The 15751-nt window shown below is 47.6% G+C and overlaps 1 protein-coding gene across 1 annotated transcript in view; it reads right to left on the reverse strand.

The window, feature by feature from the left end:
- Nucleotides 1-13798, reverse strand: part of CACNA1E (calcium voltage-gated channel subunit alpha1 E) — a 520667-nt gene extending 506869 nt beyond the window's left edge. Inside the window, exon 1 of the mRNA XM_020908964.2 lies at nucleotides 13373-13798. The gene's annotated coding sequence lies outside the window, so the exon portion shown is untranslated. The remainder of the gene's footprint in view (nucleotides 1-13372) is intronic.
- Nucleotides 13799-15751: the final 1953 nt, after the last annotated feature.

Below are 15751 nucleotides of genomic sequence, written 5' to 3' on the forward strand. Positions count from 1 at the left end.
CTCAGAGAAAATACCTCACCTGCACAAAACCACTTAGGAAGGAATGGGGTGGGCAGGACCTGATGTGAAAGCTGCCTGACCCCAGGTTGGTGCTCCAAGCCCTCCACCATAAAACTGAGTCCCCATTCATTTGGTTATGACCCATCTGACACCCAAGGAAACCCTGTCACAGTGCCCTGGGCAGTTCTATGTTTCAACAGCAGAGTTTCAACAATTTGAGGATGCCAGCAAGCCTTGCCCACCCCATGGGGGGAGAGCAGGACAGAAACAGGGGCCAGAGCTGCTGTAGCCATGGTCACACTCAGGCTGTGTCTGCCCAGTTCCCAGACACCTTCCTCGGGCTGACCCGACCACATACTCTATTCTGCTTACTCCCTGGCTGGCCTGCCTTACCACGATGACTAACGCCTGCTGTGACATTTCATTTGAGATACTTCTGCCTTTCGTTTCAGCCATAATGAGCTGCAGGCAGGCAGAGAAGAGGAAAAGGGAAAGGACTGGGAGAAGGTGGCCATGGCAGGAAGAGGGTGTAGGCAAAAGTCAGATATTATGGATTTGGTTCCAGACCACTGCAATAATACATATACTGCAGGGGAGGGACAAATTACGGGTTTGGGATTGACATACATGCATTGTGTACCTGTGTGTGTGTGCTGCATGCTTAGTCATGTCTGACTCTTCGTGACCTTGTGGACTGTAACCTGCCAGGTTCTTCTGTCCATGGGATTCTCCAGACAAGCATACTGGAGTCGGTTGCCATTTCTTCCTCCAGGGGATCTTCCCGACCCAGGAATCAAAACTGCATCTCCTGCAAGTCCCCTGCGTTGCAGGTGGATTTTTTACTGCTGAGCCACCAGGGAAGCCTACTATATATAAAACAGATAACCAAGGAGAGTCTACTGTACAGCACAGGGAATTATATTCAACATCTTATAATAACCAATAATAGAAAATAATCTGAAAAAGAAAACATATGTATATGTGTGTGTATATATATGTATGTGTGTGTATATATATATATATATGTATATATATAAATGAATCACTTTGCTGTACAACTGAAACTAATACAATATTGTAAATCAACCGGACTCACTTATACTTCAATTAATAAACAGAAAAGGGAGGAAAAGCAAACATTGCAATAAAGCAATCATGCAAATTTTTTGGTTTCTCAGTGTATATAAAAGGTATGTTTACCCTATACTGTAGTCTATTAAGCATGCAGTAGCATTATTTCTAAAAAGCAATGTACATACCTTAATTAAAAAACACTTTATTGCTAAAAAATGCTGACTATCATCTGAGTCCTCAGCAAATCATAATCTTTTTGTGACAGTAACATCAAAAATCACTGATCACAAATCACTTTAACAAATATAACAAAGTTGAAAATTTTGAAATATTGTAAGAATCACCAAAATGTGACATAGAGACATGAACAAGCAAATGTTGTTAGAAAAATGGTGCCAATAGACTTGCTTGACAGAAGGTTGCCACAAACCTTCAATTTGTAAAAAAAAAAAAAAAAAAAAAAACACAATAAATCTGCAAAGCATAATAAAGCAAAGTGCCAAAAAGCGAGGTATGCTTAGTAGTAAGACATGAGTTATGAGGCCATTGTGTCATCTAAGTGAGAGATGCTAAGTGAGAGACGCTGGTAGCTTGGTCTAGGTGGGGGCGGCAGGTATAGCTTCAGGCAGTTAGACTGACAGGATTTCATAATGGCTTGCCAAAGGGCATGCAGAATTGCAAGCATCAACAGGGACCCTGGACTTGTGGCTGGATGAAGGTGCCATTCACCAAGATGAGAAAGCTGAAGGAGCAGACTTGGGTGGTAGAGATCAAGAGTTCAGTCTGAAGATATTAAGCTTGAGATGTCAATGAGACAGCCAAGAGGAGACATGAAGAAAGCTGATGGATCTAAGAGGTCCAGATCTTAGAAAAGAAGTCTGACCTGGAGACATAAATTTGAGAACTTAACGATGAATTGTTTGAGTAATGGTGCTGTAAGTAGCCATGAGAATGTGCCTGGCAGACGTCTAACTTCGGGGTGCTTAATTGACCAAGAGCCCCAGCTGCTAGGCTCTGAAATCCATCACTGAATTTGCACAGAGGGAGCAGAGCAGGGACACTAAAGCTGGCCCACTGCTGGGAGACACAGGACCCTGCTGACGGCTGACTTGGGCGGGATGGAAAGCATCCCAGCACTTGCTGAGCATCTTTAGATTGCAGAGCAGGCTGGGACCCTGATGCCAACCTTCTTCCCTCTACTCATCATTAGGGTCAGACTTGCAAGGTGCTCTGATAGCTCTTCCAGCCTTTCCCTGCTCCCTCCTCCATTACCTTTCATAGGAGCTTCCCCCTAATAAAAATCTTCACACATTTAATCTGATCTTGGTGTCTGCTCTGTTGGAGGACCTTCCCACAATGAATCTCAGCTTGATTCTGTGGCTTGCTTTAGGCAGTGAAACGGAAGCAAATGTGATAAAAGCTGAGTATTGAAAAAACGTGTGCATTGGGGATTGCCTTCTCTCTTGCTTCTGGAAACCCTTCCCCAACCATGTGAACAAACCTTTCTGAGGATCAGTAACCGAGAGGAGAGGCTCCGGCCATTCCAGCTGTCTCACTGCCTCGGGATTAAAGACCCGAACATGTAAGTGAGGCCAACCTAGACCATCCAACTACAGCCAAGCTGGCCCAGAACAAACCAACCTATGCAACCAACTCAGAGAATTGTGAGAAATCCTAAATGTTTGCTGTTTTAGACTGCTAAGTTTGGGGATGACTTATTCTGAAAAAGTAAACTGACACAGGAGTCTGGGGCAAGAGGATGGTGCTCAAGGCCATGGGAATGGGTTGGCCGTGTTATGGATTTATGGATCCTGCTCTTGGGCTCCTAACCCAAACCCTTTCACAGGGCTCTTTCCATTGGTTAAAGCCCTTCTGAAAGTTTATTTAGCACTTACTATGTTCCAGACAATATACCAAGGAGTCGTGCTATGCAGTTATAACAGAAACACATTGTTTATCCTAAATAAGAAGTGGGAGAACCAAAGAAAACCCTTCTTCACTTTCTATATATTAAAAATTACTGGATAAAAAACTGGCAGGACTATAGAATCTACCTGAATTCTCCTACTTCAGGGTTTCATGGGAACACTTATGCTCACACGCACACACACGCACACACACACACTCCACGATATCACAGCTTTCAGTCAACTCATCCCCATCTCTGAGAGGAGTTGATAGATTCTTGGTGTGACTTCGAAGTCAACAAATGATGAGTACTCGGTTAAAGTCACATTCGGTGAGCACAGTGACCCCAGTCACAGGGAATAGGGTACCACAATAGAGGGAAGGAGAACCAGGATTGGTTGAAAGTTCTAGTGTGGCTTCTCTACTTGTTTACACATTCAAGAAATTTATCAGTCATGTGCTAACTACAAAGCATCAAGGAGACCTAGATAAGAGAAATAATTCCTGCTCTGAAAGATTTCACACACTGTAGAAGAGGCTGGCAATGACACTATAGCCCAAGACACTGAGAGAGTAGAAAGGAAAAAGATCTAGTATAGGTCGGAGAGAACCAAGGACATCTTCCCAGAAGAAGTAACTGATTTTGGTAGAATACGCAGTGATGAGCCAGGCCCTTGTGAGGAGGGGCTAGGAAAGGTCATCTTAAATTAGCACTAGTGAACATATCAAGGCTTCACAGAGGAAGGCATGTCTAGGTAACTGTAGTCACTTAGAGGGGCAGAGTATAAGGAGAAGGTGAGTGGAAATACCTAGAAACAAGGCCGGAGAGGCAGGCACGGGGTTAGACCATGGAAGACTTCACCCATCTTACCATATATACTTTATTCTGAAAAAAGTGCCCATGGAGTCATGTCAAAAAGAAGAAAGACATGCTCATATCTGCATTGTAGAAAGGTAGCTATTGCCACAATACAGAATATGGAGACAAGACAGGTGCGGTAGAGTGTGAGCGAAATGATGAGTGCAGTTGCAGTGAAGAAGGGAAAAAGGCCAGAATTCTGTGGCATTTAGACAGAACAGTCAGTAGAACATCCTCACTAATGAGATGCAGGTGAGGGAACAAGGCAACTAGGAGGAAGAAGAGTCACAGATGACGTCCATATTTCTAGGATGAGCAACTCAATGGACGGTGGTACCACTTGCTGAGTCTCTATGAGAAGAAGACAAAATTTTGTAAATGATGATAGGTTTAGTTATGGACAAGGTAAGTCTGAGATACTATGAGGAATTGAAATAGAAATGTCCAACAGAGAGAAGTTCAGACCCTTCAAAGAGAATCCTGGGATGGAAAACAAATTTGTAAGTCATCATCATATGGGTAACGGCTGATGCAAGGGAGGAGCTGAAGTCCCTCAAGGAGAGTGCACCCAAAAAAGTGAAAAGGGCCAGGACTGGAACCAGGGAGCACCTACATTTGAGGATCAGTCGCCCAGTTCCCAGCTGGAGGAGGAACCCAGCCAGAGTTAGCCAGAGGCGAAATCACCAAAGGAGGGGAAGCACCCACGAGATGCCACTAGGCTACCGAGCAGTTCCCGCTCTCTTCTCAGAAGTCTATCAGAAATGACCAGGAGGGTAATTAGCATTAAGGTGCTAATGATTCGTAACAGACGTCTCCAGATACATTTGCATTTTAATTAGGCATCTAAACTTCATAGTGATTCTGGCTTTGGAGCTAATGCTTGATTCTCATCCAGACTCCACCACCTACTGGGATCTTGGATTCTAGAATCCTTTGTTCACCCCTATAAAAACAGGAATAACAATGTTTCTATCTCAAGAAGTGTAAGATGTACCAAGTTTCTGGCAGATCCCTTCATCTAAGCCTCTAACAGTGATTCTCAGACTTCACCGTGCATCACACGCATCCAGCCCCGGGTTCTGATTCAGGATGTCTGGGATGGAGCTGATGCTGCTGGTCCAGGAACCACACCTGGGGACAGGATGTTCTCCCTGAAGAACTCCTCCCACATGAGTGAATGCCCACTCATATGTACCCCATAAACTGGTCTTCGGGCCCCGGAGAAGAACTGCGAGATGGGAGCTCCGGGTTTTCAGTGCAGGAAGCATGATGAAGTAATGGGAAGGTGAGGGACGGGGACGGGCACAGAGTCTTCTCCCTAGCTGTCACCCAGGACATCTCAAGGGCTACAAGTTAAGTGATTCACACCTGCGTGTTTGAAAAGCCATGACTCACAGGGTTCGGGAGGTGGGCTGCATTATAAACCCTCAAGGAGGGTGGCAGGGAAGAGGAGCAGGACTGCAGAGTCACAGGCAACAGGCAGCAGAATGGACTGAGGTCTCCGGAGCAGCTGATGAGCCAGGTCCTGGACCGGAGAGAGGAGAGAGATGCTGAGGGGCTGGAGGAACGCGAAGGTTTCGGAAGCACGGGAAGGGAAGCTTAGAGAGGGAGCCTGTGGCCTCTCTTCACAATTTCAGGCAAGTTACCCTCTGCTCTGGGTTAACAAGGTGCTGAAAAGCAAGAAAAGCAATCTGGAATTCTGTCAGGAAGTCTGCATCCACAGTATTGCCCATCCCGCTCCACCCCTCTGTGCCCGAGTGATGCCCTGGGAACCTTCTCTGCTTTCCTCAAGGCATCATGGATAGAAATCACCAGGAATGCCCAGAAGTGACAAGAGTGTCTTCTTTCAACAAAGGCCTGGTACAGATCCACATCATCTTATTTCTTAAAAATCCCTTCTGAACTCCCAATTTTACACACATACTGTTTGTCAATCCTCATTTACTACCATGCGAGGTGCTGAGATAGAAAGCGTTAATTAATCACAATGCTTGCCCTCAAGGAATTTTGCCTAATGAGATATAAAATATGCAGCATTTATTATGTAGTCTATAAAACACTTTCATATACAACTGTGCTTATTCCTCACCATGGCCACATATGAGAATTGGTGATATGGATCCTATTTCGTCTTTTGCCATTCCAATCCTCGGCTTAAACATCACCTCCTCAGAAGCCTGCCTGATGTCCAATCTAAAGAGCTACCCAACCAAGTGCTAGGCTTCACTGGTGGCTCAGGCGGTAAAAATTCTGCCTGCAATGCTGGAGACCTGTGTTCGATGCCTGGGTTGGGAAGATCTCCTGGAGAAGGGAATGGCTACCCACTCCAGTATTCTGGCCTGGAGAATCCCATGAAGAGAGGAGCCTTCGAGGCTACAGTCCATAGGGTCTCAAAGAGTCCAACTGAACGACTAACACACTCCACTCCCGAACAAGTGCCACATCACCCTATGTTAATTTTGTGAGTGACAAGTATTGCAGTGTGATTTTTTAAAAGAAATTTAGTTGTCTATTTATTCTCTCCCTCTCTCTCCTTGCAGTGGAATAAAAATCTCACAGAAGTGGGGAACCTGTCTGCCTTGTTCACTGCTGTATTCCCAGTACCCAAATAGTGCCTGGCCTGGAACAGGACTTAGGACACATCTGCAGGAGGAAGCAGGGTGGGAAGACAGGGTGGGAGTCGGGGAGGGAGAAGAGAAACAGGGAGAGACTCTGACTGTTCCACTCAGTAGCATAGCTGGGACTCACAAATGGAGCTTTGCCCACCCCCATCCCAGCCCAGGTTCCTTCCCCTCCTTGAGGACACTGGGGGCCACTCTGGGCCAGCGCCCAGGCGCTGAGGTTGACAGGCTAGCTTTCTTTGCCTGGGCACAGAGGCAGACATCCCCAGGACTCTCAGACTTGAGTGCCGAACAGCTCATTAACCCAGAGTCAGAGATGCGCCAGAGAGAGAAGCAGGGATAATGTGTGTTCACCTGTCACCACACATCCCTTCTCTAAAGAAGGCCTGAAACTCTGTCTGTATTTAGGATCCTTTCACTCAAGAAAACATCAATCAAGGACCAAATAAGTCAAGAGAGATTTAATTTACTTTCTTTTGAGAGGCAGAAATATAAAATGTTCTCCACCTTTTTTAAAATTAAGAACAAAGAATAAAATTCCATTCAGTAAGTAGAGCAAACAAACAAAGAAACAAAAATCTATTGCATGACTAGGTGAGCAGGGGAGACAAAGAATTAAGAGAGGGGGAGAGAGAAGGGGTGGAAAACACCACCACAAAACAGGCATTGATCTTAAAATAGGATGGGGCCTCAGGCCACCAATGGGTCCGGGTCCCTTCTCTCCAAGATGCACTACTGGGCCTGTGTATTGATACCATAGCTGAGGCCCAAGGGGTAAATGATTTGCCACGGTCTATGGCCAGTAAGGACAGGGGCAAGACCAGGCAACACGTAATTTGGTAAAAGAAATAAAAATTTCTTCAAAGGACTGTACTTAGAGCTAGAAATTAACTGAGAGTGAGAATCATGTCATTTTCATCTCTATTTTCCCATTTCTCCCAGCAAAAGGCCTTGTACACATTTGCTTCATGTTGGGGAACCCCAAAAGATACATAAGGAGGCATCAACGCAGAGAGCTTATGCTGGAAACACACACAGAGCTGCCTCGTTACGTTTCTGCAACTGCAGTGACATTTCCATCATTAAGAGGTGTGCCCGTGAATGCAGGCCTAGATTTAGTTACTCGGGTTAGAAATCACATAAAAGCCCACAAAGGGCTGGATGCCCTGCCCCATGCCCGAGACAGCCTCATGCCTTCCTCTCACCGCACCCGAGCTTATGCCTTCTCACTCAGTGTCCATTGAGCTGTTACTGCCACCACTAACCCTATGGTAAAAATCTGGAGCACTCTCTCTTTACCCCAACCCCAAGTTAGTATTTATAGGGGGAAAGTTCTTTTTTTTGTTTCAAGTGTAGTCAATGTAGTTATAAAGGCTCCATGATTCCCGAGGATGTATCTTTCAACATAACACTATATCAACACAGACAGGAGGGCGTTTCCTCGGTAAAGTCCATTCTGTTCTAGAATCTCATTCACTGCTATTCCCGCAAGTCCACACATCTACAGCAGACAACAGAACCCTTTAGAATCCTCATGTCACAGAACAGGATTACATCTTTCACACCTTTTCCAGGTTACAGGGAAAGAGGTACCACATATCTTTGCTTCTGTCAGGAAGTTTCCTGATTTGCATGTAATCTACTCAGTACTTCCCAGGTGGCGCTAGTGATAAAGAATCCACCTGCCAATGCAGGAGACCCAAGAGACACAGGTTTGATCCCTGGGCCGGGAAGTTCCCCGGAGTAGGAAATGGCACCCTACACCACTATTCTTGCCTGGAAGAGTCCATGGGCAGTGCAGCCTGGCGGGCTACAGTCCATGGGGCTGCAGAGAGTCAGACACAACTGAGGATGTGACATAACACTGTATGCTATAACAAAGAGCTTTGTAGTGGGCTTTTGGTTCCAAATGGCTGTACAGTTTGTTGCTACAAAGCAACACCACTTTGCCAACAAAGGTCCGTATAGTCAAAGTTATGGTTTTTCCAGTAGTCACATACAGATGTAAGAGTTGGACCACAAAGAGTGTTGAGTGCCAAATTGATGCTTTCGAACTATAGTGCTGGAGAAGACTCTTGAGAGTCCCTTGGACAGCAAGGAGATTAAACCAGTCAATCCTAAAGGAAATCAACCCTAAATATTCATTGGAAGGACTGATGCTGAAACTCCAACACTCGCCACCTAATGCAGAGAGCCGACTCATTGGAAAAGACCCTGAGGCTGGGAAGAAAATGAAGGGAGAAGGGAATGACAGAGGATGAGATGGTTGGATGGCATCAGTAACTCAATGGACATGAGTTTGAGTAAACTCCGGGAGATGGTGAAGGACAGGGAAGCCTGGCGTGCTGCAGTCCATGGGGTTGCAAAGAGTCAGGCACGACTGAGCAACTGAACAAAAACAACTACACGGTGACCGAGATCCCGGCTCCCTACCACACCACAAGGCCATGAGGACAAAGACCAAGTCTCTTTTTCATTTTTTTCCATAGACCACCTTCTCCAATCCTCCTATCTTCCACCCCTACCCCCCACCCAGTGCTTAGCTCATCATTCAGGGAATATTGTAGATGTTGGTTAGCATAGTGGAATCTGCTTTTTCCAATTCTCTGTTGCTTATTATGGGTATAAGGATATACAACTCCTTGGCTTTGCAAGATAGCACAAGGCAGATGGGAGGAAAGGCCAGATAAACAGTGCTATTCTTCCAGACTAGCACTAGGCTAAGGCCTGCCCTGGGGCAGTCACTGCTTCTCTCCAGGACGACCCTCTCGTGGCCCCTCCATCTACCTCCATCCTTCATCCTCTGTACTCCCCCACCCTCACCCAGAGAGGGGAAACCAGGAGAGGCTCTGCCTAGATTTGTGGAGCACGGAGCTCAACACTACCCTAAACTGTGGGATCTTCAACAGCTGGAGCAGGGAAATACCTGGGAAGCGTCTTCCCAATCTTCATTTTTAGGCAAGTTAAATGAGGTTCAGGGAAGCTCATGAATCACCCAAGGTCACTAGGTTCCTTAATGGGGTTTAATGAGTTGGGTCAGGTATCCCAGGCCAATGGTCCTTTATCTACACCACCCCTACCTGATAATGCCCTGTGGCCCCTGGGCATGCTGTTCTTGGTCTGGCTGATTACATGGCTGCAGGATAAAGAGGAAGGATGAATAGGTGGAAATAAAGTTCTAGAATTACCTATCTTAAGCCTCTATTTTTGCCTCAACAATAGAGAAAGGATCTAAATTACCAACCAAGACACTGTCAGCTGGAAATGGTCAGGTTCCCCTCCTAATCTGTGGAGTTGCTGCGGCTGTCTAGCCACTCAGTCACGTCCAACTCTACCGCAACCCCATGGACTGTCGTCCCAGGCTCCACTGTCCATGGGATTTCCCAGGCAAGAATCCTGGAGTGGGTTGCCATTTCCTTCTCCAGAGGATCTTCCCAACCCAGGGACTGAACTTGAGTCAACTGCTCGCAAGGCAGATTCTTTACCACTGAGTCACCTGGGAAGCCCGTCTATAAAGTTACTTCTGGGCAAACCAAGGGGTGGGAGGTTTTCTCCAAATCAAAGCTGTGGTCAGTCTCTGAGACAACTGGACTCAGTCAAGTGTGATCCTGAGAGAGGCAGGCTTCGATAACTAAGGTGTAGACAGACCCTCAGTACCGGATGCTGACACATGCTCTGCCCTTTCATGAGACTATCCTCCCACCCCAGGCATTCATCAGCACACTGGAGTGGGTTCTAGAAAAGAGGCACTTCCAGTGATGGCCCAGGTGACAGGACAGGGGGTGGGGCACACAAACTTCATAGACACCAAAAAAGGACAATGCGGTTAATCCACAGGAAAAGGCTTTGACAGGTCCAGCTAAATTTTTTTTTTTTTCTGTTTGGCCATTTATCTCATGCCATTTTTTTAAAAATCCATTTTTTCTTCGAGATATAATAAACTATTATTATTATGTCTTAAAAGAAAAGAAAGGACAAGGCAAACAGAAAAAACAGGGGCAATATGAATCAAGAACCAGACAGGATGGACAAGTGGACTGTCCAATCCACCCTACTCTGAAACCCCTAGAGCCCTAAACAGGGTGTATCACATGTGTGAACCAAATTCTGACCACATCAGCTTCAGCACAAAAAGGTGCCCGTCGCATGGAGAGAGTCAGTGAGCTTCTGGGTGAACTTGAGCAAGTTACTTAACTTCTCTGAGCTCCAGTTACCTCTATAGAATGGGGATACCTACTTAATAGGTTAGATAAGGATTCCCAGGCAGTGCTAGTGATAAAGAACCCACCTGCCGAGACACGGGTTCGATCCCTGAGTGGGGAAGATCCCCTGGAGGAGGGCATGAGAACCCACTCCAGTGTTCTGGCCTGGAGAATCCCATGGACAGAGGAGCCTGGTGGGCTGCAGTCCATAGCGTCACAGAGTCGGACATGACTGAAGTAAACTAGCATGCACGCACACACTTAATAGAGCTGGGTAAGGATTAATTATGATAAAGTCTGGAAACTCCTCGCTCTAGTATCTGGAAAATAATAAGGACTTAATAAGTGATAACTAAACTGCTGAAGCCCTGCAGCAACTTGGCTGTCTGACAGACTCATGGGCTCCTAGGGGGCTGGAGGTGTGACTGACACATTCCCTAAGAATTCTCATCACTTCCTCACACGACTGGGGAATTAAGAGCTGGGTACTTCCCTGCAATAGAATGCTTCGTGAATATGAGCTTCTCAGTTTGAAACTCAGACACATACAGGACTCTTTCCTCTCCGCCTCCTCTCTCACATCCAATACATACCCCACCAGAAGCCTCAGGACATCTGAAGAGGTTTGCCAGCAGCGATTCCATCACTCAACCGTGTGACTCCGAGGGTCACTGTATATCATCCTGCCATCAACAAAACACTCACAAGTCCTGGCAGAAGGATGGCCCCCTGGGAGTCCAAGCTCATAAATATCACAAGGAAACAGACAGAGATAGAAACATGTAAATCAGTTCCGTGTAAATCACCCTCTCCTTGTAACTCCTGCAATCAAAGCACGAAGTTCCATTCTGGAAGTGGGATTTGTAAAGCGTTTCATGGAATTGAGGAAAGAGGGGTTTGTCAAAGGAAAGAGATTTATAATCAGTGCTAGCTTCTCAGAGGGAACTGAAATAAAGCCCATTTGCAATTTGACTCAGGAAGAGCCACTCCAGGAAGGAAGGTGCAAGATTCAAATGATATGAGAGCATGGCACGCTGCCTCGTGAACTGTCCCTCACTCTGACTATACAGTCACTCCCAGGGCAATCATTCATCCCTATCTGTCTAGACAGTCTCTCTTGTCCATGTCTAATTATTACTAATGTCTCTGTCTACCCTCAAAAGTGTCTCAGCTTGGACAATAAATTATATGATTACTCGGTACAACAAAGTGGTGGTTAAAAAAAATCTTAGCTGGCTGGAGACAAATCATGTGAGAGAATAGTAGAGTGGAGTCAAAGAAAAAGTCATCTCTTTCTAGGCTCCAGAGATGGCTGCACAACCCAAAAGATCCACACATTTGGCAGGAAAGGAAGTTCTATTATTTTCCATTAAAGATTCCTTTTGGAACTGTCAACTGGGGAAGTTTTCCCCAGTATCTAACCCAGCTCCCAGCCCCAATAAAGAAAACCACTTTTCTCTAGCTCTGGTGTCAACGGCGATAAAACGATATTCTTATTTAAGCGTCAGAAACCTCTTTCCTTTCACGAAAACACTTCTCTGAGTGCAGGTCTCACAGCCTCCTCTGGATTAAAGTGCTTGGCTCCTCCAGCCTATCTGTTGACTGTGATGTCTCTGAGACACCGTGGGGTTCTTGGCCCCCAGAACAAGAAACAATCAGTGCTCCAATACCATGGCCTCTAAAGGTAAAAAAAGAGAGAGAGGATCATTACAATCCCCCAGATCTGGGTCATTCACCCCCCTACACAGCCTGAACCACCTGCTCTGAGCAGCCACAGAGTCAGACCCAGTGAGAAGAACAATTGTTCCTTGGGCAAGTGGCCAAACTGCCACCTCAGTCCCCAGAGTGAGGCAGAAGCCTCCATCTCAGGGGAATGTGGCAGGAGGAGGGGTGGCATCTCCCGTCATTTTCTCCTGGGCACGGGCGCAAAGCAAAGGAGCACAGTGAACTGGGTGTTCATCCCTGGAAAAGGACACAGCTACCATCTGGCTGGGAGACCCAAACGGACTCAAAAGGCAAGTCACTCTAAATAGCTCAGAGTCTTCTTCGAACTCGCCTTCCTCCTGCGAGCGCCAGTTCCCAGCTCTCTCCCAGGATAGGGTCCACTCACTCTCCCACGGATCCACAACCCCAAGGCTCCAGCAACACCCCAGCCTAACCTGCAACGATGGTCCCGGGGTGCTTCCAAGGGCGCACACAACTCCTTCCCAGAAACTTCACTGGAAGCTCAGCCCCTCCTCAGTCAGCCCTCCCCAAGAGGTACCCCCCCCACACACACACACAACCCACAGCACTTCCCTGAGGCTGGAACTGACCGAGACCCCGCAACCCCCTCCTCCGAGCTTGGCTGCGCTCCCGCTCCCGGGGCTGCAGGAGCCTCCCTCCCCGCCGCCTGGCTGAGCGAACACGCAGGCACGAACCAGGTGCCAGCCCCCAGGGCCCTGGCAAGGGGCACACCACTCACACCCCGAAACACCCCACTACGCGGGGGCTTTCCCACGCCTGGGAAATTAACACGGAAGTTACAAAGAAAAGGGCTGCGCGTGGAGAAGAACCGGCTTAGGGGAAGGTTTCAGACAAACTCGGAATCTCCACGGTCCATGCACCCCCAACAGGTAGCAGCACTGGGGACTCGGAGCCAGGCGCCCTACACCGACACCAGGGTGAAGGCGACCATTTCCTGGGCAGCAGGAACCACCGGGGCTTACCTTGAATTAACGCAGAATCCCGCGCTTGGCTGAATGAGGAGAGTGTGCTAGTATTCCCGAGACATCACTGAATTATTTTTAAAAGGGCACAAAGGTAAGGGAAGGGGCACGGGGAGAGGGGGCAGGAGAGACGGTGAAATTGAAAGAGGAAGAAGGAGGTATCAGGGAAAAAAAAAAAGGAGAGGGGGGAGGCAGGAGAAGGGAAAGGAGAGAAACGGAGAATAAAATAAATAAAGGAGAGGGGAGACAGTTGCGGGGGGACCAAGCTGTCTCCTGCCCACACAGTGGAAAAGAAATTTCTGACAATCAGAAAGAGAACTCGCACACATGCCCCCCAAGAGGGGTCAGAAGGAGATAAGAAGACTGGAGCTGTATCCAAACAGAGGAACAAACAGTCGGCTGGGCAGCACCACGAGGCGGGAGGGTGCGGAGAGAGATGCCGGAGGGAGCGGGAGCGCGCACACCGGCAGGCGGGGCCGGGGGCTGGATGGCGGGCGGGGCTCGGTGTAGTAAAAGGGCCTGGAGACGAGAAATTTCGGCTGGGGTTTCTGCAGAAAAGTTCAGTGACCTCAAACTTCCACAGTCTATTTCCAACCGTCCCTGTTTCTGAGCACCAACGGCACCTCCCAAGGTTCTGCCAGTGGACCTCACCCTGGCTCCAGAGTCCTGGCTGGTTGCCCTGTTGGTCTGGGAACAGCGATGAAGAGGGTGATTACCTAGGAAGGGAAGCAGACCCGAACAGGGACTTTAAGCATCAAGTTAAGAGAGAGGAGGAAGTGGGGAGGGACCAGTGCTTGAGCCTGATGCTGTCCAAGGAAGAGACTCCAGCCCAAGTGGGGAACATCTCTGCTGCCTCTGGAGGGATATAGAGGCTCCCTGGGGGTGGCCAGGGGCCAGCTGAGCGCTCCAAGGAAGACTCCATTTCCCAGGTGTATTTTGTTGTTATTCCTTGCTCAGTCGTGTCTGATTCTTTGCGATCCCATGGACTGCAGCATGCCAGATTTCCCTGCCCTTCACCAACTCCCAGAGCTTGTTCAAACTCATGTCCATTGAGTCGGCGATGCCATCAAACCATCTTGGCCTCTGTCGTCCCCTTCTCCTCCTGCCTTCAATCTTTCCCAGCATCAGGGTCTTTTCCAACGAGTTAGCTCTTTGCATCAATCAGGTGGCCAGAGTATTGGAGCTTCAGCTTCAGTCCTTCCAGTGAATATTCAGGATTGATTTCCTTTTGACTGGTTTGATCTTGCTGTCCAAGGGACTCTCAAGAATTTTCTCTAATACCACAGTTCGAAAGCCTCAATTCTTTGGCACTCAGCCTGCTTTGTGGTCCAACTCTCACTTCTGTACATGACTACTGGAAAAACCATAGCTTTGATTAGACGGAGCTTTGTTGGCAAAGTAATATCTCTACTTTTTAACACGCTGTCTAGGTTTGTCATAGCTTTTCTTTAGGGGTATTTAAGGAGCACAAAAAATGAACAGCCCTTAAAACAGTCAGACTGGCCTATCTCCAAAGCTTTCTAGATCTGAATCCCTCTGAGGGCTCCATCTCCTCTCATTTCTCTGGCTCTTTGCATATCTTTTCCTTGATAATAGAAATGCTTCCCAGGGCCCTTGCTGGCAAAGACCTCAGTTCCCACCAGACCATCTCTTCAGTCCAAATAGATCCCCAGAGGGGCTGTGCCAGTTAGCTATACTCAGCTGCCCACTTACCACTGAAAACTCAGAATCAGAGGACCCCATAGAGAGAGAAAGGAGAAGGCAGTAGGACTGAATGGGCCGAGAAGAGAAACAGAAAGGAAGAAGGGGAGGAGGAGAAAGAGAAAGGAGAGGCTTCTTGCTCCTGCAGCTCTAGTTCCTTAGGCCTGGCCTTGGCACAGAAAGATGGGGCACGTCTTCTGAAGACTTCCCCTGGGGGTTGCCAGAGTTGAATGAAGACATTGGGCCTTTCCTACTTAGCTGTGAGCTATGGCCAAGAGCACGGATTTTATTTAGTCACCTTTGTATAGTCCACATCCATCTACCCAAGGCCTGGCACATCTCAGAAAACATGCCTTGAAGGGAACTAAATGGTCACAAGGCCAAAGGCTCCTCTCCCCTTCCTCTTAGCTTGGGATGGGGAAAGGAAGTGCGGCCTCCTTGGCTAGTGTCCATTTCACCCCCACGAGGTCTTGTTGGAAGGATCCAGAACTTCAGCCCCAGCATCAGGTAAATCCTAAAAATTATCATCAACCCTGAAAAGAAATGAGTCTGGTCGCTATGAAATAAGCTTTTGGAAAATCAAGCCTGTGGCCCTGACGTTGAAAACTGCTCCAGCTGAGCATCAGGGGAAAAAATCAGGGCTATCCATCAGTTTTTCAGAGGCTGGCAGATTTCTGG

This window comes from Odocoileus virginianus, chromosome 11 (genome assembly GCF_023699985.2).
Source record: "Odocoileus virginianus isolate 20LAN1187 ecotype Illinois chromosome 11, Ovbor_1.2, whole genome shotgun sequence".
Lineage (NCBI taxonomy): Eukaryota > Metazoa > Chordata > Mammalia > Artiodactyla > Cervidae > Odocoileus > Odocoileus virginianus.